Source organism: Acomys russatus, chromosome 9, assembly GCF_903995435.1.
Source record: "Acomys russatus chromosome 9, mAcoRus1.1, whole genome shotgun sequence".
NCBI classification, from domain to species: domain Eukaryota; kingdom Metazoa; phylum Chordata; class Mammalia; order Rodentia; family Muridae; genus Acomys; species Acomys russatus.
Genome location: NC_067145.1, coordinates 8,287,572 through 8,313,291, shown reverse-complemented (window position 1 = coordinate 8,313,291; position 25,720 = coordinate 8,287,572). Strand labels below are relative to the sequence as shown.

The 25,720-nt window shown below is 46.3% G+C and overlaps 1 protein-coding gene across 1 annotated transcript in view; it reads left to right on the top strand.

Annotated features, from left to right (window-relative positions):
* The first annotated feature begins 2,001 nt into the window (after positions 1-2,001).
* Pdzd2 (PDZ domain containing 2) overlaps positions 2,002-25,720 on the top strand; it is a 258,752-nt gene continuing 235,033 nt past the window's right edge. The window contains exon 1 of the mRNA XM_051150986.1: positions 2,002-2,153. The gene's annotated coding sequence lies outside the window, so the exon portion shown is untranslated. The remainder of the gene's footprint in view (positions 2,154-25,720) is intronic.

The window sequence follows — 25,720 nt, the reverse complement described above, 5'->3', positions numbered from 1 at the left end:
GGTGGGGGTGGGGAAGGTAATTGGAAATGGTGGAGCTTTAGAAACCTCAAAGCCCACCCCCCAGTGACACACCTCCTCCAATAAGGCCACACCTCCAAATCCTTCCCAAACAGTTCCACCAACCGGGGGCCAAGCGTTCAAATATATGAGCCTATGAGGACCATTTTTCATTCGAACCACCCCAGTCACCTAGAAGACAAAGCTCTTGGGACGTCTAGGAAGGGGTTTCTAAACTAGGGTGATTGAGGTGGAAACTCAATTACTCAAACTATGGGTGGCACCGTTCCAGGCTGACGGTTCAGACTGAGTTTAAAGAGAGTAGCTGAGTTCTAGCGTTCATCTCGCTCTAGTTCCAACTGCAGGTGCACTGTGCTCAGCCGCATCACATGAACCACACCCTCAAGCCCAGAGCCGAAACAAACCCTTCTTTACTTGAGTTGTTTCTGCCCGGTACTTTGTCACCTCTTCTTTAGTTTATTTAGTCCTTGTCTGTGTGTAGCTGTATGAACACTTATGGCAGGGCCTGCGGAGGCCGGAAGAGGGTGTTGGAGCTGCAGGTACAGGTGGCTGTGAGTGGCCTGATGTAGGTGCTGGGAACTGAACTCTTGTCCTCTGCAAGATAGGCAAATGATGTTAATTGCTAAGTCGTCGTCTGTTTAGCCCTGCTGATTTATTTTTAAACGGAAGAAAATGGGGTGCATGAGAAACAGCAAAGTTGACACACTTTACTTCACTTTAATATTTGAAAATGGTTTAGGGACTCCGGGTCACTGTTTTGCGATGCAGCTTCAGATGGTGTCTTTCTTGTTGCTGTCCACTCTTCCCTGCCTCATTGCTGCCTTCCCCTTCCGACTATCTGAGTCTCAGGCTTGGGAAGTACGCCCCGAGGATTGAGGTCATGGGCCAGATGTTCACAACTTCTCTACCTTCTAGAACACTTGCCTCAGGGAGAGGGTAGCGTTTCAAGTCACTCGCCTTCACAGAGCCTAAAGATTCTAGAAGAAAGCTTTTATTCTCTCGAGAAGAAGCCTTACCTTCCTATTGAAAAAGAAAAATCAGTGTGTGTGTGTGTGTGTGTGTGTGTGTGTGTGTGTGTGTGTGTGTGTGTGTGTCTCAGCTGATGAAGGCATTTGCCATGATGCCTAGTGGCCTGAGTTTGATCTTTAGGACCCAGATAGTGGATGGAGACAAAGAATTCCCATAAATTGTCTTCTAACCTCCACATGCATGCACACAAACACACACCAAGTACATAAACTCAACATGAAATTTGCACACGTCCACATGCCCACCTGACCCACATTTCAGACCCATATTCTAGATTGTTCTGCCTCTCGCCATGTTTTAGCATGCATTCTTCCAGTGCCCTGGTATGCTGGTGTCCAATTTTTCAGCAGCATCTTGTGAGATTGCCGTTCTTGCTTTAGAATTGTCTGAAGGAAGCAGACAAAGGCTGGTCTGGTCTCCTCTGGCTCATCGCTGATGGCTCTCTCTTCAAGCACCCTTCATTAGGCACATCCAGCATCCATCCAAACTGTCACATCTCACGACTGCTGGCCTTTCTACTACAGTGCTGCTGATGGTGACTGAAGAGGAAACTGCACCTGTTCCTCCATAAATGGTGCCTTTTGTGACTCCCAGATAATTGGTGGTGGCCATGTGTCCCTGTAGTTTGCAGTCTCAGCCTTCAACCTTGAGTCCCAAAGCCACAACTGCAAGAGCATTTCTTATTTTTTAAGTGAAAGGCTTTTTTAAAAAAGTGGTAATCTAACTTATAATGAAGATTTAAAAAAGCAATTTCCTGCCCACCACTGTGTGTTCTCTTTCTCCCTTCCCTCCCCTTCCCTCCCCTCTTTCCTCTCCACCCCCCCCCCCCCAATCCTGCTGTATTCTTTGAAAAATACAGCTTGAGTCAATATGGCCCTGGGGAATAGTGGATGTGAGAAAGCTGTGTAGCCTGGGCCGAAAAGCAATTAGTTGTCCCGGAGCAGTCTCCAAGCAAGCAGAGGCGCATCCCTGAGGTGAGGAGGCAGCACTGTGATGTAGTTCTCTCTTGGGCGGCTTGCTGACAGCACGCTGTGTGTCCTGGAGTATCAGGAGCGGCGCTGGCAAAGGCAGAGGCCACCCCTTGCCTTTGCAGTGACCCTCTGTCGGTGAGTAAGAAGGGAAGCCCAAGGTGGGCTGGGACTGAGCTTGTGCCTGATCGCGCGCTGCCACTTGGACTTAAAGCGGTAAGTTAAGATGCTGCCCGCTTGGGTTTTGCTGGACACCGCTTTTTGTTTAAAATGCAAACCAAAGCACACCACGAAGCCCAGATGTGTACATCTGAGAGATGCTGATAGATAGGTATGGAACACAGAGTTCTGTATGCAAATATGTTTCAGGGGCTCCAGGTTAATAGTTTAAGCCTCAGATAGCTTTCTCTAGCACAGAACCTCCCAGAGTCTTCCCTCAGAATGAGAGCCTCAAGGGGGCATGCAGTAGAGCCGCTCTCAAATGTCTGCTGGTGGAAATCCTTCATCTTTGTTCAATAAGTCCCTTGCCACATATCTGCTGGAGAATGTTCTGGTGTTGTCTGACGTGTTCCTGTTCACGGACTTTGATTTTCTTTTTCTCATCCCTTCTTTTTTTCTTTTCTTTTTTTTAAATTGAGGCAGGACTCCATATAGCCCAGGTTGGCCTCCAAATCGCTATGCAGCTGAGGCTGGCCTTCAATTCCTAGTCCTCCATCCTCTTGCCTCCTAAGTGCTGGGATTGCAGGTATGTGATCTGCCTCTCGCTTTCTACTGATCCTTCAAAACAAATGACTCCTTGCTCTGTATTCTTTCCCTGTCACGTGATTTGTTTCTTAAGAAAATGGACCCATTTGGACTATGTCTTCAAAAAGATATGCCCACCCTCTTGAAAGAGATGAGGTCTCTTTAAAGTTTTCAGATGGCCCTGTCGCCTGCAGGCCTAAGAATGTCCTCATTAGCTGAGGCCCAAAGGCATGGAGCAAGTGTCCATGATCACGTTGCTGGCTCAGCAGTCTAGGGCTGAGTCAGGCAGCAGGATTTCCCACAGGCTAGCTCAGTGTCCTTCCTGAGGTGGTTGCTTTTCCATGAAGCATCCCCTTTGAGCCTGAGGACTCTGTTCCTTGTCTGTTCCTCAGTGTCTTTCTTTCTTTTTTTCTTTTTCTTTTTCTTTTTTTCAAGACCAGTTTCTCTCTGTAGCCTTGGCTGTTCTGGACTCACTTTGTAGACCAGGCTGGCTCGAACTCACAGCGATCCACCTGCCTCTGCCTCCAAGTGCTGGGATTAAAGGCGTGCACCACCACACCCAGCCTCAGTTTTTTTCTTAACCCATCTTTCTTGCTTTCTTTATTTATTTATTTCGTGTGTGTGTGTGTGTGTGTGTGTGAGACAAGGTTTCTCTGTGTAGCCCTGGCTGGCCTGGAACTCACTTTGTAGACCAGGTTAGCCTTGAACTCAGAAATTTTCATGCCTCTGCCTCCTGAGTGCTAGGACTAAAGATATGTGCCATTATGTCAGCTTCATCCACGTTTCTTGAGGGGATTTGTCTAGGTCTCTTAAGCCAACTGCTGTTTTAGTAGTTTCACTTTGTCCAAATTTAAGTAGAGAAATTTCAGGACAAGTGTTTTGTTGGTGGTGGTAGTGGTGGTGGCTGTACTGTATTTAAAAGCAAAGCCATCAATTGGGAACAAGCGGACCATTTTTCTGGATCTCTTGTCCCACAATCCTCTATTCTCACCCATTATCACACCCAAAGGCTTAGCCCAACCAAAGGCAAAAGGATAGAGGACAATGCCAACTTCACAAAACCCAAACCCAGCCTGGCGGTAGGCCTCTGCACAGTGAGGTAGGACTGTCTGCAGTCCAGGGACCTGGTGAATGAAGTATGCCATGGCTCCAGAGGCTTGGTGAAAGTCAGAAGGGAAGGCCAGCAAGCAGCTTGTAGCACAGCATAGCCATCCTCTCAGGAGACAGGGTGACAGGAGACAGGGTGACATCTCAGATGCTACTGTAAAAACTCACCTAAGCTCAATTAGACCTGGGCTGTTAGGACTAGGGCCATGGCCACCAGCAGTGATGAGCATAAACTGGTGCTGACTTAAAGGTTGTGACTGGACGGCTCTTCCATCTTTTCCACCTAATGTCACAATTGCACCAAAGGTCCTAATAGTACAAAGCTGGGTTAGAGACTCAGAGGGGTCCCATGTAGGGAGAAATGATGGCTGAGACCCAAATGTCCCCCATGCATTCCTTGCCCTATCTCTGTATGCCTTATGTTCACTGGTGTTTTCACAGATCCCATGACCTGCTTAGCTCATCTTGGCACCACATGTGCCGAGCACAACGCCGTCCCCAAGGTACCGTAAACACTCAGCAGGAGTGACCCACTTACCAGCCTTGCGAAGGAAATGAAGTTTGCATGGGAGCCTTGAGGTGTGCATTTTACATTGCTGTGGGCAATGAAGCTGCTGAGCCCCACTCCACACAGAGTTAATATGCTGACTGGACAGCCTAGATATTGTGTGGCTGAACTAACCTGGCTAGAAATAAACGCAAGTGACTCTCAAGGCTGCAGGTGTGTTTCCTTTGAACTCTGGCTGGTAGACACTGAGCTGGCTCTGTTTGCCTCCCTGAGGATAAAAGAGAAGCTCTGAGTCCCACCAAATGCCAGAGTTTCAGGCTAACAGTGACATTTCCAAAGTCACTAGCGAATGTTTCTTAGTTTCCACTTGTAACTTGGAATATCAGTGTTGGAGAAGGACACAGATCAAACACTGAGAGGTACATGACCTCCAAGGTAAAAATAGGAGGGAAAGTCAATACTCATTTAATTTTGACTAATAGCACCAGGGTTCTGTCCAATCTGAGCTCTTGAATCTAATTTTTATGGCTTTCTTCCTTGTCCTTTAAAACCGTAGGGTGTTCTGAGTCACTGAAGATTTGGAAGGGGGCAATGAATTTTTAATGCACAGTGCAGAATTTGGAAGTGCCGAGCAGGTCACAGTGTGGCAGGGCTCCGGGCCCAGCCACGGCGTTTGGAGGAAGAGGTCTTAGGCTCTTAGAAGAAGTTTGTAGTCATTTGGTTCATTAATAACTTCTTGCTTCTTGTTGAACACTTTTAGATGTTGAACTCCCTGCCAGGGGCTGGAGCTGAATTTTGTAATTGTTTGGTTTGGTTTTTCTCCTGCCTGGTCTCATGTGAGTCTCTGAGTGAAGGAGCTGTAACTCGCCGGTCTTGGTTGTTCATCTCGCTCGCTGAGACTTTCTAGCTCCGTGGATTCTTTTCCCAGAGATGAAAAGCCACTGGAAGTATTAGGGTGAAGTATTAAGCTTTGTGAGTTCTGCATAATCACAAAGAAGGGGAAAGTAGGTCACATTTAGAGCCCGTTCTGTTTGTGGAAGGAAAAGAGGATGAAGAAGGAAACATCAGAGAATTTAGTTTTTATCACAGCTTCTTAAGCCAACCTGATCATGTCACAGGCATGGGGTCTGACACCACCGCGGCTCTCTGGTCTCTCCACAGGTTTATAACAAACCTTCCTAAGCCAGGCTCAGAGACCGTCACACAGTGGACACTAATACAGCTGGCTGAAGAGGATTCCCCAGTTCCCTTCAAGGAGAATTTCCATTGCCACTAAGACGGGCTTCTATGTTGGAAGAAAGGATCGGGAGGCTTATCTGTCTGGGCAGGAGAACTGTAAGTAGCTGCTGTTCAGGTGACCCTAGATTTCCCCTACCCAGTTCAAGTGTCCCATTCGTTGGCTGTCATGGACTGTCAGGGAGGCTAAGACATTAATAACAGCCAAAATTTTCAAGAAGCTCAGTGGATTCTCACCCGCCTTGATTTTGGGGTCATGGGATTTCTTGAACTAGGCTGTCCTGAGAGAGAGGCTAAGAGTAAGCAATGCTGACCACAGATTAACCTGCCCCAGACAGAGCCCAGAGCCCCGTATACACAGAGGGATGCATGGCTTGCGAAGCACCAAACCAGGACAGTTTCTCAGCAGCTTTAGCAAGAGAGTTTTCTAAGCTCTAGGGGAGTTTTCTTTGTCTTTTTACTTCCATTCAGTTATTTTTTTCTTCGTCTTTAATTGTACCTCATATTTATTTATTTATCTATTTGTAGGAGTTGTGGTCTTGAAACTATGCATGCTTTAAAAAATTTTTTTTTAAAGAGTGTGTGATGGAGTCATTAGGGATGCTGGCTATTTATGGAAACACTGCAGTGATGCAATTTGTAAAAGGAAGAACCCTTAGATCGTGCAAATAAGCAGGAGCTCAGGCTGTGCTTGCGGATGAGGTAACCTGTTTGCTGCTTATAAGTGGAGAGCCTTTATGGCATCCTATAGTTCTATGGTTCCGCATCTGATTTCCTGTTACTCTTTTAACATTCACATACGAGCCGAGAGCTCTGGCGGGGTCTCGGTCTGTGTGGATGCTGCGGGGTGTCTTCTGGTTTATCCTGTATGTAGCTGTCGGTCATCCCTATGCTCAGCAGCAGCAGCGTTAGCAGCATCGAGCCCATGCACACTACTCAGAGGGGGCATGGAAGCGATTGGACTGTTACATCCTAGGCTTGCGGCGGGGGAGGCGTTGGCAGGTACCAGGGCCACCCGAGTGGATGTGAATTTGTACGGTGTGGGGGAGATGCAGAGGATGTGGCGTTAAGTGAGAAGGCCTGGAAGGCCTGGTGTTGACTGGCCAGAGTCCACAGACAGGAAATCTTATTCAACAAGTGGGGCGAGCACAGGTAGTGGAGCCAGTGCCAAAACTGAAAACTATTACATCATTTCCTCACCGTCAAGAACAAGAGCAACAGCGAACCAGAGAAAAGAGCGAGGGGAGCATCTCTCAGGCCAAAGTCAAGACAGCTGAAGCAGGAGGGAACGTGGGTATAAATCGACAGTTCTCAACCTGTGGGTTGCACCGCCTCTGGGGGCATCAAAAGCCGTTTCACAGGGGTTACAATACCATCGGAAAGCACAGATATTTATAATATGATTCATAACCATAGCAAAATTACAGCTATGAAGTAGCAACAAGAGTAATATTGCAGTTTGGGGGTCACCACAACTTGAAGAAGACCCTGTGTTAAAGGGTCGCAGCATTAGGAAGGCAGAGAACCCCTGGCTTAAAGGCAGGCTGTCTTGTCATTTGTTGCCTGTGTAATCTTTGCACGCACCCCATCCTCCACTCTGCCTCTATGGGTGTCTCTCAAATGCTCTATTTTTTTTTTTTAAAGATTTATTTATTTATTACATATACAATGTTCTGCTTACATGTACACCTGCACACCAGAATAAGGCGCCAGATCTCATTATAGATGGTTGTGAGCCACTATGTGGTTTCTGGGAATTGAACTCAGGACCTTTGGAAGAGCAGACTGTGCTCTTAACCGCTGAGCCAACTCGTCAGCCCTCAAATGCTCTATTTTTAAGATACCAAAACCCTTTCTTAAGATAGTGTTGATAAAGAAGCCCAGTGTGTAAACCAATGAAGGTGGTTAAACTTTGTTCTGCCAGCACTGGAGAGGCGTGGCATTGGGACCGGAGCCTCTAACTACTTGGTTTCCATATTACACATCAAGGTGGATTCTCGACACCACAGGAATGACACTGGAAGATACTGGATTGGACAACATGTTAGAATCCCGCCTATCTCAGAAGATTGGCAAACAAGCCTTTGGAATTAGTGTTGTCCTTTTCCATAGTTCCCCGGACATATTTCCTCAAAGGGCCCCTTCTGGGTTTTCAGAGTCTTCATATCTGCACAGAGTCAGGCCTTTTTGTCAGGCACCAATGAGCCTGAGCAGCTGCATAACCAGAGCTAGACGGCCCATACTACAGGTGAATGCGTTATCCATGGTCTGCTTAAGAAAGCCGCTTAGTTGACAAGTCTTCTTGCCCAGCTCCAACATGTTCAGACACAGGGAACTTGGATGTATCAGGTGGTCTTGTGATTCATTCTCTTGGTGGCAAAGTGAGAGCCATTGAGTAGTAACAGAGGAGTAATGCCAGTGTTCACCCTACACTCCAAAGGGTCTCATGCAAAGAGTCCGTAGGAAGCAGAGGCGAAGGGACAGGAGACTACCACCTGTCTTCCTGCAGAGACCATGAGCTGTCAAAAGCGAGTCAAGCTGAGGTCAGTGTATTAGACTTTGCTCTAGTCACAGAGGTTGTCTTAGGCTTGCTGGATCACAGGACTAGAGAGAGAGATACTCTAGTCTCTCCCCCCCCCCCTCTCTCTTTCTCTCTCTCTGTCTCTCTCTCTCTCTCTCTCTTTCTCTCTCTCTGTCTCTCTCTCTCTCCCTCCCTCCCTTCCTCTTCCATCCTCCCTCCCTCCCTCCTCTCTCTCTGGCCCAGTCTTACCAATTACACTAAGCTAGCTGGCCACTGAGCACCAGTGATCCTCCTGTCCCTATTTCCCCAGAACTAGGACTAGAGAGGTACACCAGTACACCCCACTTCTTTTTACATGGGTTCTGGGGACTGAACTTTACTGAGCTGTCTCTCTGGCTCAAAGGATTAGCTCCACTACAAAGAGTACATGAACCTGCTGGGAAGATGCCGGAGATTCGAAACAGCCACTTGTTGGTCTCACCTCCCAGAATCAATGTTTTGGCTGCTTTGCTTCCTGACTTTTTATACACATCAAAATTTATACACAAAGACATTTAAAAATGGAAAAGGACCCTCCTGTTACGGGTTTTACCAAATGGTTGGTGGTACTCGGGCCATCCTGACTCAGATCGTTTGCCAATTTCCCCAGTGTAAAGACTCCCACCGTTGCTGATTTCAAACTACCAAAATGATGTCAACCAGCTTGGAAACTTCCTGTAAATTTCACAGTCAGCTCTTGGGAGCCAGCAGGAGCCAAGTGCAGCAGGCTGCCAACTAAACCCTCCTTTCTAATTAGCCTTTCTCTCTTGCAAAAATCTTTGTGTCTAAACTTTGAAAGTTGTCTATTGCAAATTACTCCCCCCTTTTTTTAAACAGTCAAAATTACTTTTCTTTGGGGAATTTGAGGCTGTGTCATATTCTATTCAAATGAGTGTAAATATATTTTAATCAGAAGAAGGGCAGTTTTCATGTTCCATTCCACAGATCTTTGCATGTGTGGGGAAGGACTTACACTTTTTTTTTTTTTTTTATTAGGTAGCTGCTGTAGAAATAGTTTAAAACAAAATGAACAACAGATGGATATATTCAAGGAAGAGAGAATGTGGTGGCCTGGGACTGATCCTTGGGCCCATTATCTGAGAGTATGGGACTTTCTAAAGGCGCTTCTCCATCATGGCTGCTTCTCTTTAGCCCACATGTGCCAGTTGTCCCTCAATTCCCCTGGCTTTCAGAGAAGCTCTGTCCCCTTCTCTGGTTTGTCCAATGAGAACCAGGGCTACAACTGTTTGGCCCAAGCTAAGCTTCTAATCAGATGCACATTTTCCTAGTCAAATGGGAGCTGGAGGTGGGAACCGGAAGAGGGAGCAGAGAGCCCAGTCAAGGAGCAGCAGTGTGAAGAGTCACCTCCTCTTGGCTCTGGTGTGAGCTGTTGGCCTTGGTGGTCGAGCTCCTCTGTGGTCCTCACCTAGGTAAAGAAGTTGGTGGTGCCAAAGGTCTCCCACGCGGGGCTTTTAATTAGCCTCTGTGAGCTGAGTGTTGTGTGGGCTCCTGATAACAAGCCTGGCTCTCCTAGGGCAGGAATACTCAGACAGGAGGGGCTGGCTCAAGCTTCATAAACGTAGGGAACAGCATGGCTTGGTCAGGCGTTAAGGAGAGGGTGGTCCTTTGCCATGTAGAGAAGAAAGCCGCGGCCATCCCCTCTGCCAGCGGAGCCCATGTGCACAGAGAACGGCACAATGGAGTCTTGACAAGAGGGCAAAATTTGGATTTCTGGGCTATCAGAGAAAGGGCTTAAGCTACTGTGTGAACCCCCCAGGCCTCTCCGTATCCTGGATCATCTTAGAATGATTTTCTTTGTCTCCTTTCCTACCAAACTGATTCCAAGAGGTCACCAAATGACTGATGAACTTAGTGATGCTTGAGAGGCCCACACCCACTTTAGGGTGTACAGAGCTGTCTGTCCTCTTATGTACCTATGGTCAAATGTATATTAAAACACTTTCTTGTATGTGTGGTATGTATGTATGCATGTGTGCACATGTGTGTGTGTGTGTGTGTGTGTGTGTGTGTGTGTGTGTGTGTGTGTGTGTGGCATTATGTATATGTGTATGGGGGTGAGGGGGTGCTTACCCATGTTTGTGTGGCAATAAGTAATGGACTTTGGATATCTTCTTCTCTTAATATCATATTGTTGCTACTGTTACTATTACAGTTAGATTGCCAGTTAGATTTGCTGGCCAGCCAGCCAGCCAGTGCTGGGGTTATAGGCCGCCCCACCTTGATTTTCCATGAGTGCTGGGGATTTGAACTCGGGATCTCATACTTAAAGCAGTAAGCACTCTACCCACGAAGAATCTCCTCACTTCCTAAAACACTTTCTTAATAAACTCCAATGTTCTTTAAAAAAGAAAAAGAAAAAGAAAAGAAAAGAAAAGAAAAGAAAAAGAAAAAGAAGGAGCCTGGAGAGATGGCTTAGCAGTCATGAGCACTGGATGCTCTTCAGGAGGACTCAAATTTGAATCCCAGAACCCATATGGTGGCTAAAAATAAATAAATAAATCTGTAACTCTAGTACCAGGGAACCCCACACCCTCTTCTGGTCTCTGTATGTACCAGGCACACATGTGGTACATAGACGTTACAGGCAGGCAATACTCTCCATACACATTAGAGATGGGGGAGGGGACCTGCTTAACACCATCTCAAAAGGTCAGGGCAGCTGCCCTTTCCCTTTGTCCCCATTGCCACACCCTTAGCTAGAAGCATGTTCCCGAGCCCTGCAGCTAGCCCTTCCAGTAGGCTCGTGGCTGTCTGGTCTAGTGGCATCCCACTGCACTCACTAAACACTACACTTTTGAGTCACTAAAGTAATATATGTTCATATGCATCTAGAAGGCCCAGAAACAGAATGTGAAAAGCTTCTGATGAACTTCCCTGAAGTGAAAATTTACATTAGTTAAGTATTGTTGAAAGAGATTGCTTGCATTTTTTAAACAAAATTGATATACAACCAAAGCTACTTATTCACAGGGTGAGCATTTTCCTTATCAGTGCTTTTCTAAGACAAAGACCCAAATTTGATTGCATCATTCTTTTGTCTAATAAAGACATAGTAGGAGACCCTGCCCACTCCTTTACCCAACCTTTCTTATTTGGTGCATGAGTACACTGCCCACAGGCTCACCCTAAGACCCCCTCCTCCCCTGTACCCTCAGCTCATGCACTGACTCTACTCTCCACATCATGGTTTTCATCCTGTGGTGTTCTTTTACGATACACATTTTTAAAATATATTTATTTGGTTATGTATTTTGTGTATATGGGCACTTTGTCTGCATATACTCCTGCATACCCGAAGAAGGCATCGGATCCCATTAGAGAGAGTTATAAACCACCATGTATGTGGATGCTGGGAATTGAACTTGGGACCTCTGAAAGACCAGTCAATATTCATAACTGCTGAGCCATCTCTCCAGCTGCCAAGTTATACATCCTTTATGTGCGTGGACCTAGGAAAACTGGTATATTCTGAAGGTACAAGTAGGACGCAATGAGTCTGGACTTCAGTAGGTGGTGGTCATGCCTGGCACCAGGTAGTAGGCACCCAGCAAATATTTCTAGGGTGAATTACCCTCCATTTGGTATGTCTGTTCTCATCCTGTCCATGGCTAATCTGTCTTCTTCCCCTTTCTTCCTTTACTGTAATGAGAGCTGTACTAGAATAAAAGTCCGTGGCTTGGGGCCATCCATGACTTAGGTTGTACCTTTGTTGGTGCATTGAAGACATCACTAGTTTCCAGTGGCTTTGATGTACCATTTAGGACCCTGAGATGTGAGTTGGCATTTCCAGAGTCAGTACTGTAGAGGTAAACTGCCACCTGTCAATCTCAAGAGGCGACTTACAGGTATGTGGAAATGTTTGACGAAGGCACCACTGGGAGAGTTCTCAGAGTAAAAGTTTGAGGCTAAGAGCCAGGGACCAGCTCAGTGGGTCAGGAAGACAGGGCCTCCAGAAGAAAGGAGACAGGGCAGGTCAAGCGTGTGTGGGTGTGGGTGTAGTTTGCCCACCAAACTGCCCACAGACTCGGGGATCCTGGGCATGAAGGATACCTGGGGGATTCTGGCCTCTGTCTTTGCCTATGTTTCACAAAAACAAAACAAAACAAAACAAAACAAAAAACAGAAAAACAACAACAACAACAACAACAAAAACAAAAACAAAAAAAAATCGCAATAAGACAGTTCCATACACCACGTGCTGGCTCTTGTGTGCTGGTGAGATGTAAACGTGAAGTCTCTGCTGAAGAAAGGCACATTTATTTCCTATTCTTCATCAGCAAACATTAAAGCTGGCCTATTTTGATATAAGCTCAAAGAAAAGAAAAAGCCAGTGGTTTTGGGGATACTAGAAATCAGCACCTGGCTTCCACCTTCTGGGATGGAGCTAAGGGCAGGTGGACCCAGCTAAAGTACTGCACATCGTAGAGTTTGAACTTCCATGCCCAGCATGGATGCTCTCCTTTAAGAATGGCTTTCAACAGAGAAAAAGGCAGATAATGGTGTTTCCAGGTATGAGTTAGAGAAATGTAATCTTAGCCAGCTTCAGCACAAACAATACCAAGTGGCCCCAGTTGTCCACGTATCATCAAAGCCCTAGTTTCAGTTCCCTTCTCACTCTCTTACTCCTTACATTAAGGTCCAATTCAGCCTGGTACCCTAGTGACAGCAGCCATTCCAGACATCTCACACACATTGATGACATCAGAGGAAGAGGAGGGTCCTGTACATCCTGGTGCCACTCACAACGGGGCCAGGTTCTCCTGAAGACCCCACAGGCTCTCCACAGCTCACTGGCCAATGCCAGGCCACCTGCTCACTGCAAAAAGCACTGCCAACCAGGGCAGTAAGCCATTCATGATCGCTGATCAAAAGATCGAAGAAAGATGATTGAATTCCTCAACAAAAAAAAATCCCAGTGGAGGGCACAAGGGTTGAGTGTGTGTTGGACATCCAGTGTTCTCTGCAACACAGACGCCATTAATAGAACTGGTTGCTGCTTGTTTAGTCTAGTGGTTTTCTTTGTTGTTGTTGTTGTTTGTTTGTTTTGCTTTTTTTGTTTGTTTGTTTTTCGAGACAGGGTTTCTCTGTGTAGCCCTGGCCATCCTGGACTCACTTTGTAGACCAGATGGTTAGTGGTTTTCAAACAATATTTAGCTGTTTAACTTCATGCAAATAATATTATACCAAAAGAATAAGCAAATGAAATGAACAAAGTTATGGTATATGATATAAAAACTTGTGGATGGTTGTGGTCCAGGTTTACGGTTTGAAGATCTCAGTTAGAAAACCCCTTTGGTTACCTCCAACTTTGTTCTATTCCTGATCAGCTGTGCTTACACAGTTGTCTGATGTGAGACCAATATCTCTGTGCATTGCAGACCACTCCAAGAGGTCAGTTGGCAAGAGGCAACCAGTATTTGTAGAATTTAGACAAATTGGGAATCCAGGAAAGGCAGTTGATCTGAGACTAGAAAAATTACAAGCATGAGCAAGAGGATGAGGTGACAAAGAGCTGGCAGTGAGTGAGCTGACCCTGGTGGCTGGACCATGGCGATATTGGCATCTAGGAGGAAATATAAGCCCACCGTAGCAGGACAAATGTTACATGGCTCATACAGGACAAGCAAAGCATGCCAGGTAAAGGTTCTATGAGTTTCTTTCTTGGCAGGAGTGGATACAGGCATGCCACCTAAAATACGAGATTCCCAGTTTTTCAGGCATGTAAGTGAATAATATTTCAATATAGATGTGCCTTGATTGCTGCAAATAACTAAGGCATACACACTACCATGTGTAAGGTGCAACAAGGCAGTCCTTAGGGTTTTGGGGTTTTTTTTTAAACTTGAAATTCATATTTAATGGGGCACTGTCTTAGGGTTATCATTGCTGTGAGGAGACACCATGACCAAGGCAACTCTTATAAAGGGAAACACTTAATTGACCAAAGCAACTCTTATAAAGGAAAACACTTAATTGGGGCTGGCTCACATTTTCAGAGGTTCAGTCCATTGTCATCATGGTGGGAAGCATAGTGGTGTGCAGACAGACATAGTGCGGAACAAGCCAAGAGTTCTACATCCTGATCTGCAGGCAGTAGGAGAGATACTATGTGTCACACTCAGGCCACACCTCCTTATAGTGCCCCTCCCTATGGGGGGGGAGCATTCAAACACTTGTGTCTATGGGGGCCATACCTTTTCAAACCACCACAGATACTATATTTTTTTTAAACTTTATTTTATTATTTGCATGTGGGTATGACATGTGTGCCATGACCTGTTTGTAGAGGTCAAAGGACAAGTCTATGGAGTCAGTTCTCTCTTCCTATCTTATGTGCTGTGGTGATTTGAATGAGAGGTGTCCCCCAGATGATGCAGCTGTATGGGGAGGTAATGGAACTTGTAGAAATGGGGAGCCTTGCTGGAGTACCTATGTCACTGGAGGGGGGAACTTTGAGAGTTTAGAGTCTCACCCCATTTCCAGTTTGCTCTTTCCTCATGTGCTGTCAGACTGTGACCAGGCAGCTGCCTGCTGCTGTGCCATTCCCACCATTATGAGTGCTATCCTTTTAGAACCATTGGCCAAGCTGGGCGTGGCGGTGCACACCTTTAATCCCAGCACTCGGGAGGCAGAGGCAGGTGGATCTCTGTGAGTTTGAGGCCAGCCTGGTCTACAAAGTGAGTCCAAGACAGCCAGGACTACAAGAGAAACCCTGTCTCGAAAACAAAACAAAGCAAACAAACAAAAAAAAAGACCACTCTAGATTTTAAATCCCTAAGGATGAGGACATTTCTTTACTTATTATGTCCAATAAATATTTGCTGAGAGAAAGAATGATTCCCCCGCTCTCTTAACCAGTGTTTATCTTGTGCAACTCGAAAGACCAGAAGTGGAGGCGGTTTTCTTTCCATCTTCTTCCTGGGTTGAGCCTCGTGGGAAAGGACTTGAATGGAAGATGTGTTGGAGCGTCTGGAAGAACAGTAGGGAGACAAGCAAATGGCAGGAGGGAAAGAGCACCTGAGCCTGCCAGGCAGGGCCAGGAGCATCCACACTGGGGAGGAAGCCAAATTCTTAATCACCTCCTCACGGGAAAAGACTTGAGGTTTCAAGTTGAGAACAAGCCTTCAGGTATTTTCACATGATTCCTTTAGACTCTGTCTTGGCATGGTCTGTTTGCTCAGCATCTCAAAGAGAATTAGGCTGTTTTTGGAGTCTTCTAGCCAGGCGCCCAAGGCAGACTGGAAATGCTTCCGTGGAACTTGGTGGGTGGTAGGTAATGGCCATTATGCTAATCTTGGTAATTCCCCATCATTGGTGGATCTAAGAATCTCTACTTCTCCTTAGCTCCTCTCCCTATAGGGCTCAGCAATGTATAGGTCAGCCTTCTGTCCATGAAGAAGGCTAGAACAAGCCAGGCTGCCTCGGTCCACTGCCTGAAGATACACCTGAGGGGATACACTTTCTAATGAAAGAGTGATGTCAGGGATAACGGGCTCTGACCGTTGACTGAGTACCAGGCCCCCTCTCAATCTGTTCCCTCATCTGTGTAGCTGAAGAGGTTGCTACAGGACCCCAGGGCTCTGGAAAATGCTGGTACTGTCTAGAATTTCCGAAGCATAAGGCTCCTCAGTGGGGCTCCAGGTCAAGAGTGGAGGAGAGAATGTGCCTTCCTTTGATTTTTCCTTCACAACTTTGCTTCTGCCTCTCCTGCCCTTGCTTCCTTGAAGCAGTCACATGCACCACTGTGAGTAGATCAGACTGCCTGGTGCGTCCCCACGCTGTGAGCACTCAGTTGTCTCCTGTACTTACACCAGACCTGGAAGGTGTGTCGGTGTTAATCCGTTTGTGCTGTAACAAAACACCATGCGCTGGGTTACTTATGAAGGAATGTTTAATTGTGCCACTTTGGGAGGTTCAAGGTCAAAGTGCCAGCCAAGCACTATGCACTGTCACCACATCCTCTGGAAGAGATGAATGCTATACCCTGGGCTGTAAGAACCTCGTCCCATCCTGTCCTTTGAAGGGCAACCAGCCCATTCACAAGGACAGAACCTATAAATACTAACTTCTTACCTCCACTCTAGTCAAGATTTGGCTTCAACATTAAGATAGGAATTTGGAAGGAATGCATTGTGACCATAGCCGTGTGTCCTTAACACTTAACAAGATTCCCTTCTCACAACTGTGAACTTAGAAATAAAGCAAATTTTTCAATATTAAATTAAACTATAAATGTAACATATATGGTAAAACGCGCCACCACGGGAATCCCCAAGGCAAAGAGAAACGCCCACGAAGATATATAGACTCTAAAGCTGGAGGCATAGTCATCTTGCAGGTAGGGAGGTGGGCTGGAGTGTGATTGTGCGTGTAAGACATTAAAACTAGTCTTTACTGATGTGACCAGATATGTGGTTTGGAGAAAGTGGGCTGAACCCAAGGGGATGGTTAGAAAGAAACCTGCAGGAGGCAGAAGCAACTGACACTTTTCTCAGTGGTGTCTTGTAGAGAGAAGACTCCACTAAGCAGGTCGTGCCCTCCACAAAGTGCAGGCTGCAGAAGCTGCCTGAGCCAGTGGGGGAGGGGCCAGGGGAGGGGGGAGGATGGGAGTGAGGGAAGGGGGTGGGGGTGTTTCCTAAGCTCCTTGCTCTGAGGTTTTTGCCTGTTCTCCATCCCGTCCTCAGGGGAATGCTTTGCTGATTGGGTCAATGCAAAAAGTCTGCTCACTTGGTAATAGGAAAATCAATGAGCGAGCTTCCTTGTGGGTAACTATCTACACAGAATAGATGAGGAGCCTCTCGGTGTGCTTTTCTGAATGCCTAGGTCTGAGAAAGTCACAAGGTGAAGGTTATATTATGGCATGTCCTTGGCCTGTCCGTGGCCTGCCTCAGTGGTGTCTTTTACTTGTGCACATGTCTACATGCATCAGCAGTGGTGGTCCAGCCTCCTCACTTCCCTCACCTTCCCAAGGTCCTGGGAATGCCCCATGTAGAATCTACTTGGATGGTTCTCAGTCCTGCCCCTCTGTTTTGTATGTGCGCCTGCTTCCTATCTTCTCTAGGTTGTTTCTCTTGCTGTCCTGTTAAAGGCCAAAAGAGCACAGGCTGGAGTCGGGGCTGGAGCACCACGCGCCCTCACCATCTTTCCTTCTGGATCCTGACTTCATAACTACAGGGGTCAGATGGGGATGCAGTTCGCACTCCCTCCCATGGACGCTGACTTGCGTCCTCTGAGGCCTTTTCCCACAGGAAGTCCTGGGAAAGGGGGTTTGCTTCCCAGAGAGCTGTTCAGCCGAATCTCTCTGCTCCGTGATCTTTGGGTTTCCTCTGAGGATTCTCCCTGCACCAGGCCTTCCGGCCTGACCCTGCAAGTGAGCAGTCTGGGAAGAGCAGGGAGGGTGGGAGCCAGTTTCCATAGCATTTAAGCCCATGCCAAGTTGGAGAGTCTGTGGGGCCTCAGTAGGAACAGGATTTCCTGTGGACCAGCCCACCTCCCCAGGCGAGTCCTCCCTCTCTTCATTCTTTCTGCCTCTCCAAAGAACATTTACCCTGTCGGATATATTTCTCCATGTCTTCTGAAAGAGCTGGGCTGGGGTTGTAGGCACATGGATGTAAAACCACCCCTGGGGCTCCCTCCTCCCTCTCTCTCTTGGCAGATGGTCAAAGTCTGATAAAGCCATTTGGCCCATCTCCTCTGTAGTTTAAAACTTCCATGTGTTGTGGCTATGCCTCTTAAGGAGGCTAGCAACTCCATTCCCCAGTCGCTAACTCAGCCCCAGCATCCTGGAGAACACGGTAGCTGGGAAGAAACGTCATCAAACCACCTCACTTGGCAGATTAGGAAACCGAGGCTCAAATGTTCTAAGTGACTAGCCCAGGGGCTACTGCAAGCTAACAGCACAATGCGTTACTGGCTATTAGAAATACCTATGCTGTGAATTAATGATGAGATCAGATCCGATGCAGTTCTATGCTAAGAATTTAAATACAGTAAGCAGGTTATGTACACAAGATCTAAGGATAAGAAGGATCTCAAAAGCCAAGTGGCAGCGATGCACACCTTTAATCCCAGCAACTGGGAGGCAGAAGCAGGCTGATCTCTGAGTTCAAGGCCAGCCTGGTCTTCAAGGACAGCCAGGGCTACACAGAGAAACTCTGTCTTGAAGGGAAAAAAAAAAAAAAAAAAAAAAAAAAGAGTATCTCAAATATGGCTGAGGAGATGGCTCCGTGGATAAAGTGCTTAATGCACATCTGTAAGGACCATGGCTCACATCTGGCAGCCCGCCTTGGACTCCCCAGTGTCCGGAAGGCAGACAGGGTATCCCTGGAGCAAGATGCCTGGCTAGACTACTTGTAAGGTGAAACTCCAAGTTCACTTAAGAGGCTCCAGTGATGAAGACTATTAATGCCAGCCTCGGGCCAACATGAAGAAATCATTCCAGTGTGGTACATGGAACATAGTGTATACTGTGTGATCTGCAGTGGGTTGGTGGCATCGGGGCTGTCCAGGCCACGCACAGTGAGGACAGGATGGGTCTGATTTAATGTACCTCGGGGTTGTCTAGCTATCAACATAGAGGCTGGTACTGCCCTAGGGTAATTGTTCAGCAGAGAGTCACTGTTGCAAAGTATGGAATGGCCACTGTGGAGGTATGCATGTGATGCCATGTGTTTCCTCTGTGCCAGCCTTTATGCTCTTCCAAAACTAACACAACTGAGCTCTAGAAGTAGTTAATCCAGAACTGACCAAAGCCTGGCTTTCCAAAAAAATGCTTTGGACAAGACTGCAACTTGTTTTCAGTATTAGAAGTCATGGAAAATATATTTTAGAAGAAGGTGGGCAAAAGTAATTATTACTACTCTTCAGTTTGACCTATTATTTATTTTTTATGTTTATGGATGTTGTGCCTGCATGTTTGGCTATGTACCACATGAATGCAGTAGCTAAGGAGAACAGAAGAGGCCATTGTATCCCCTGGGCCTGGAATTACAGACAATGTGAGCCATTATGTGAGTGCTGGGAACTGAACCCCGGTCCTCCAGAAGAGCAGTGTGCTAGCCAGTTGTGTATCTACTTGACACAAGCTAGCGTCATTTTGGAAGAGGGACCTTCCATTGAGAAAATTTTCTCACCAGATCGAGCTATGAGCAGGACGGTGCTATGCTGTTCTATCAATTAGTTGCTGATATAGGAGGGCCCAGTTCTTTGTGGGTGGTACCAGCCCACGGTATAAGAAAGCAGAATGAGCAAGCCAGTACCAAGTACGATTCCACGGCCCAGGCTTCACCTCCGTCTCCAGTTCCTGCCTTGAGTTCCTGCTCTGACTTCCGTCCATGACGGACTGTGATGCAGGAATATAAGCAAAGTAAACCTTTCCCTTCTCAAATAGCTCTTCGGCCATAGAGCTGTATCACAGCAATAGAAAGCCTAGCAACAACAACACAAGCAGGAAGTACTCTCATCCCACTGGTCCATCGCCCCAGCCCCCAATTAATGGCTTCCTTCCTTCCTTCCTTCCTTCCTTCCTTCCTTTTTGATTTTTCAAGGCAGAATTTCTCTGTATTAACAGCCCTGGCTGTCCTGGAACTCTCTCTCTGTAAACCAGGCTGGCCTCAGACTCAAAGAGGTCTGCCTGCCTCTTCCTTCTGAATGCAGGGACTAAAGGTGTGTGCCATCACAGCAGGCATTACTGTCTTCAAAAAAAAAAACGTATTTTATTTTATGTATATGAGTGTTTTACCTGCACATGTGTCTGTGTACCACATGTGTGCCTGGTACCTGAGGAAGCCAAAGGAGCGAGTCAGATTCCCTAGAACTGTAGTTGCATATGGCTGTGAGCCACCATGTGGGTAGTGGGACTTGAACCCCCGTCCCATGCAAGAGCAGACAGTGCTCTTAACTACTGAGCTATCTCTCCATCCACCACTCTCTATCTTCTGTCACTTAGACATAACTTTCTTTTCATATGTGGGATAGATGTCTCAGCCCCAAGGGAATTGGGATCCAAGCCTCAGTCACCATATCCAGACCAGAGCCCCAGGTATCTGCTGTTACTTTATTCTGGATATGACTCTCTGAAATAAGCCTACCAGGTTCACAGATAATCCCAGGGAAAGTAGAAAATAATTACCATAAAATTCAGTTTCTGAAAGGAAAGACAGAAGTCATAAGGGCCGTTGTCTGCAGAAATGAGCTGATCTGCCTGGCCAGTAGAGCACAGTCCTGATGGCTGCTCCCTTCTCTGGAAGGTAGTTACATCTGTGCCTACCATGGCCCTCCCTTCATCTGGAGTCACTCCTGTTCCTTGTCCTTTATGCCCCTTCTTGGGTTTTTTGGGGGGGCTTCTTGAAGATACTCTTCCTGGGGACCAAATATTCTGTAGCCTATTTTGCTAATGTACACTTCAGGGAAATCAAAAGATTCAAAATTATTACAGGCAGCTGGAAAGATGGCTCAGTGGCTAAGAGCATCGGCTGCTCTTGCAGAGGACCTGGTGGAGTACTCAGCGTTGACGCAGTAGCCCATAAGCATCCATACCTCCGATTCTAGAGGATCTGATGCCTTCTTCTGACTTCTGTGGTTATCAGGCATGCAGGTGGTTTACATACATATATGTAAGCAAGGCATTCATACACATAAAATAAATCTAAGACAAATTTAAAGAATAAGCTTCAAAACTAATGAAACCATCAGTGCTCTGTGAATCATCACACACACACACACACACACACACACACACACACACGTGCTGCTCATATGCACATGCAAACACCACATATATACAGATCACACATTCACACACACCATATGCCACACATGCCACACACACTCATTCTTGCACACATAGCACACATACACGTACCTTGTACACATATACCATATGTACACATAGTACACACACACAGGCCATACACACACATGCACATATTGCACATACACAGGCCATACACCACCACATATATATACCATGTACACATACTACATACACACATAGCACACACACACATGCACATGTACACACATACATATGTACACACTACATATACACAAGTCGCACATATACTATATACATACACACACCACACATACACATCACAGAAGCACACACATCACATGCACAAATGTATACACATACCTTTCATATACTACACACACACACACACACACACACACACACACACACACACACACACACACTACGATAGGAATCAAGTTCTTCCAGGTTGTTATAACCCAGCTTTGAGGTGTTTGGAGCAGGATGATACCCTCTCCATGTCAGAAGGTGTCTCTTCCTTGTGTTTCTTGTCAATTCTGATAGGCTGCATCCTTCCTTTCTGACCATCTCCATGAGCGTTAACATCGTAATGAGCTGCCTACGGTGTGCACCTTGCGCAATTGAGACAGTGGACTGTGATGAGGAGTCCCGTTTTTTTTTTCAAATGCACTTAAAACTCTTGGCTCACAGGGCCTAGCTCACCCCCTTCTAATAAAACTGGCATTCGTCAGCCGTAAGGGTCAGCAATATGAGCGCCTTTGGCAGTTTACACTGCAGGCCGAGTGTCCAGAGAGCCTCCCAAGGCAAAGTGATGTTTCTATCCATTTTTTATTACCTCCATATAGAATTGGCGTTCTCTTGATTTTGCTACAAAGGAGAAAGCACTTTGCAGTGATCTAATTTTGTTCCTACTATTGTCCGTAACTGCACGGCTCCTGTCAGCACAGAAGTGGCCATCCAGGGCATGACAGGCAGTCTGTTCAAATGTTTCGCGTTGCGTGGGGAAGCTCAGCACCGCCCAAGCTGCGCCTGCTGGGTCCCTGACCCCTGCTTCCAGGGCTCTTGCTCAGCCCGCCCCACATTTTAACTACTGCTACGTTAAGCTCTTCCACTCCTCGACACCAAATTCTGTTTGTTTGGGTTTTTTTGGTTGTTGTTGTTGTTGTTTCAGACTTAATTAGACTAATTCATTGTGTAGATAAAGCTAGATAAAGGCAACTTTAAAAGCCTGGAGGTGAAGTTTTCCTTTCATTTCTGCTTCTCTTTCTAAGTATGTTGGTGTCAGCCACACCCAGTGTTTTGTTTTGTTTTTTTCTTATTTCATTGGTCAGATTTATTTACATGGCTATCTGTACCCACAAACAGAGCCGTGTTTCAGCTGAATGCCTTGCTACTCCCGTAGAATAAAGGAAGAGAGGATAGCTTTCAGGTGGACAGTCACAAGCTCTTGAAGTAAGCTACATGTTTCTTTGTCACTGGGAGCCTGTTGGCGGCCATGGACCAGGTATCCATCACCAGGCTGTGTGCCAACCTGGGTGAGGAGGGAACTGTGACAGAGGGTGGACTGTCAGAGGCAAGCGACATGCTGATAGAGGAGTATGGCCAGGACTGGCCTCTCATTGCTCAGTCATTTCAGAGCAAATCTGAGAGAGGTTCTGGACGTATGTAAGAGCATGCATTCCAGCCAGGTGTGGTGGTATACGCCTTTAATCCCAGCACTTGGGAGGCAGAGGCAGGCAGATCACTGTGAGTTCGAAGCCAGGACAGCCAAGGCTACACAGAGAAACCCTGTCTCCTCAAAAAACCAAAAAAAAAAAAAAAGCATGCATTCCTAAAGATGAGACCTATGTTCATGGGCCTTAGTGAGCAAAACTGTACACACAGCAGGCTGTCCGTGCTAGAACTCTTGACAGTACTACTGAAAAGAGAAAGAGACCATCAACAGCTCTGAGAGACTCACCGCTACCCTAAGCTTGGCTGTTGGTTTTGCTGTATGGTCTATGAACCACTCATCTCCTCCATCTTGTTCCCTTGGTAGACTGTTGAGATCGGCCATTTTTTTTTTCAGCCAATCCCAGAGCTGCTTTCTCCAGAGAAACATTTTCTAAGCTTCTGAGTGAGATGATGTGGCCCATCCTTGGCTGGTCACATGATACAGTGTGACCATACGGGAACATCTGTGGCCTGTGCCTTCCTGATGGGGTAGAGTCTTAGCCTCTCAGAGTTCTGCATGGTGCCTGGCAATAATAGGTCCCCTGGGGAAGGTTAATCGAGTGCAGTTGCCAACTGGCCTTCTCCATCAAAGAAAAATCTCACCCCCATTCCCCATAAATATAGAAAAATGATCCTTTTCACTCTCTCCTCTGAACTTCATTTTCTCCCAGAGAAAGTCAATAAAAACCGTGCCATCTAGGGTGGAAAACATTCTCCAGCCTTCCCGGGAAGTGACCTAACAGCAAATAATAACAAACAGGAGACGGTGTCAGTAATAAACGACCTTATTACTCGGTCCCCCAAAAGAGATTTCCAATATCGTCTACTTTGAGCTTTCAACGAACTTGAGTGTTGGCTATTAATTGGTTCCAAATAAATCAAAAGCTTAGCGAAGACCATCTACATAATCACACGGCTATTAAAAGCAACGTAAGATCAAAGATCACTGGCCACGTACAAAGACTGAAAGTCTCCTTTGGCCAAAGTAAGTAATGCCTTTCCCTGCTTCTCAAAGGCATATTAGCATCGTATGAATAAATCAAAGCGCTTCAGCCTGCCCGCCTTCAGAACTTTACCCTCCATTTCTTCCAAGTTCTCTCTGTCTCAGCAGAGATGTCCTCAACACACTTACACTGACCTGTTCATCTGTGCACGGCGCTTGCCACATTGTAGACTCAATAATTAAAAAAAAAAAGTTGTAAAGATCATTCAAATTAAAATTTAATGGCTTGTGATTCAAGGTGTTAGTCACAGTTCAGATGATTCCATATATAAAAATAGACTAATTGTCATCAGCAAGATGCTCTTTAAATGTCTGATTGAGGCAAGCCCAACTCAGGAGTAGAGACATTTTTTTTTCCTGGCATCGATTTGCATCCATCCATTTATTCCGGATGTATTTGCTGAATATCTATTAAGAGCCAGTCCTGTAAGCCATTGTAGAATCTTTTCTTGGAGGTGCCTTAGATTTCTGAATGTTTCGTAAAGAATTATGAAAGAATTAAATTGTCGAACTAGTCAAGCCTTAACCTTGGCACTAAGAATATACTATCAGTAAGGCAAATTTATTATCACAGTATTAGAGGAGTTGTAGATAAAACATGTTAGGGGCCAGGGAAGCCATTCAGTGAGAAGATTAAGATTTAACATAAATAGGATATTGGGTTAAATCCATTCCCAAAGCCATTCTAGAAAAAAATGAAAATTAGTATAGAATAAATCTATGATACTTTATCAATAGACTCAAGAGTTTGCTGGCAGCCAAGCTCACAAAGTAAACTGTCCCCCTGATCCAAACCTTGGCTCCACAGCAAAGCTGGGTCAGAATTTTTCCCTGAAAATTGAGCCCCGGTTGGGGCCAGGAGAACAAGTGTCCTCCCTTCTAACAGAGGCAAAAGTATGGATTTGGAGCTAGGATTCCCTATGGCGACATTGCTCCTGCTTCATAGACTGAGTAGAAAAGAAATATCCTGCCTGTAGATGGAGTTGGTCATTACAGGGCAGAGATGCAGAGCAAGGAGAGAAGGCAGGGCTCTCAGCACATCGCTTTTCTGTACCTTAGCCATCATGCATGGACTTGGGTCTGCATTCCAGCCCTTCCCATCAGTGTGTGTGTGTGTGTGTGTGTGTGTGTGTGTGTGTGTGTGTGTGCGCGCGCGCGCGCACACGCGTGCACGCTTTGTTTTTGTTTTGAGAGAGAGAGAGAATATCTTACAGATGGGTTAGAACTTTCTGTACACAAGGCAGTCTTCCTGCCCCGGCCCACCCTTGAGTCCTGGAACCAAGCCCAGCTGAATTCCATGTTAAAAATGTAACTAGTGGCCAGTGAGATGGATTCAAAGGTAAAAAGTATTTGCTGCTTGAACCCAATGACCTGAGTTCAATACCCAAAACCCCCAATAGGAGAGAACTGACTCCCTAAAGTTGTCCTCTGGCTTCCATACAAGCATACATGTATGCGTGCACAGAGGAACACAGGCATGTATGCAGTGTGTGCACACGTGGGCCAATACTAATAACAAACAAAATATGTTGTAAACTTTAGCTACTTAGACCAAGTGTAGTAACCCACATCTGTAATCCTAACACTTGGGGAGGCAGAAGCAAGAAGCTCACCACTTTGAGACTAGCCTTGTCCCACCCACCCCCCCCCCCCCAAAAACAACAGCAACAACAAAACGAAACCAAGAGCTGGAGATGCAGCTTACTGACATAGGTTTTGCAAACCCTACCCTTGGCCCTGGGGCCCAGTCCCCAACCCACAGTACCAAAAGAAACAAACAAAACAACTTAGATGGTGTGTGTGAGGGGCTCAGGAAAGAAACTACAGACAAGTGCTCCGTCATCAAGGGGGGCATTTTTATTGTGAATGAGAGAGAGAGAGAGAGAGAGAAAGACTATCCAAAGGCATCTGGAAGAGTCCAGAACAGAGGAAAAGAGGAACAGACTGGACATGGCCAGGGTTAGGGAAGAGGAGAGTGGGGGAGAATAGTAGAGGCAGCGAGGAAGCAGGAAACAGAGAATAAAGCACAAACGAGAGA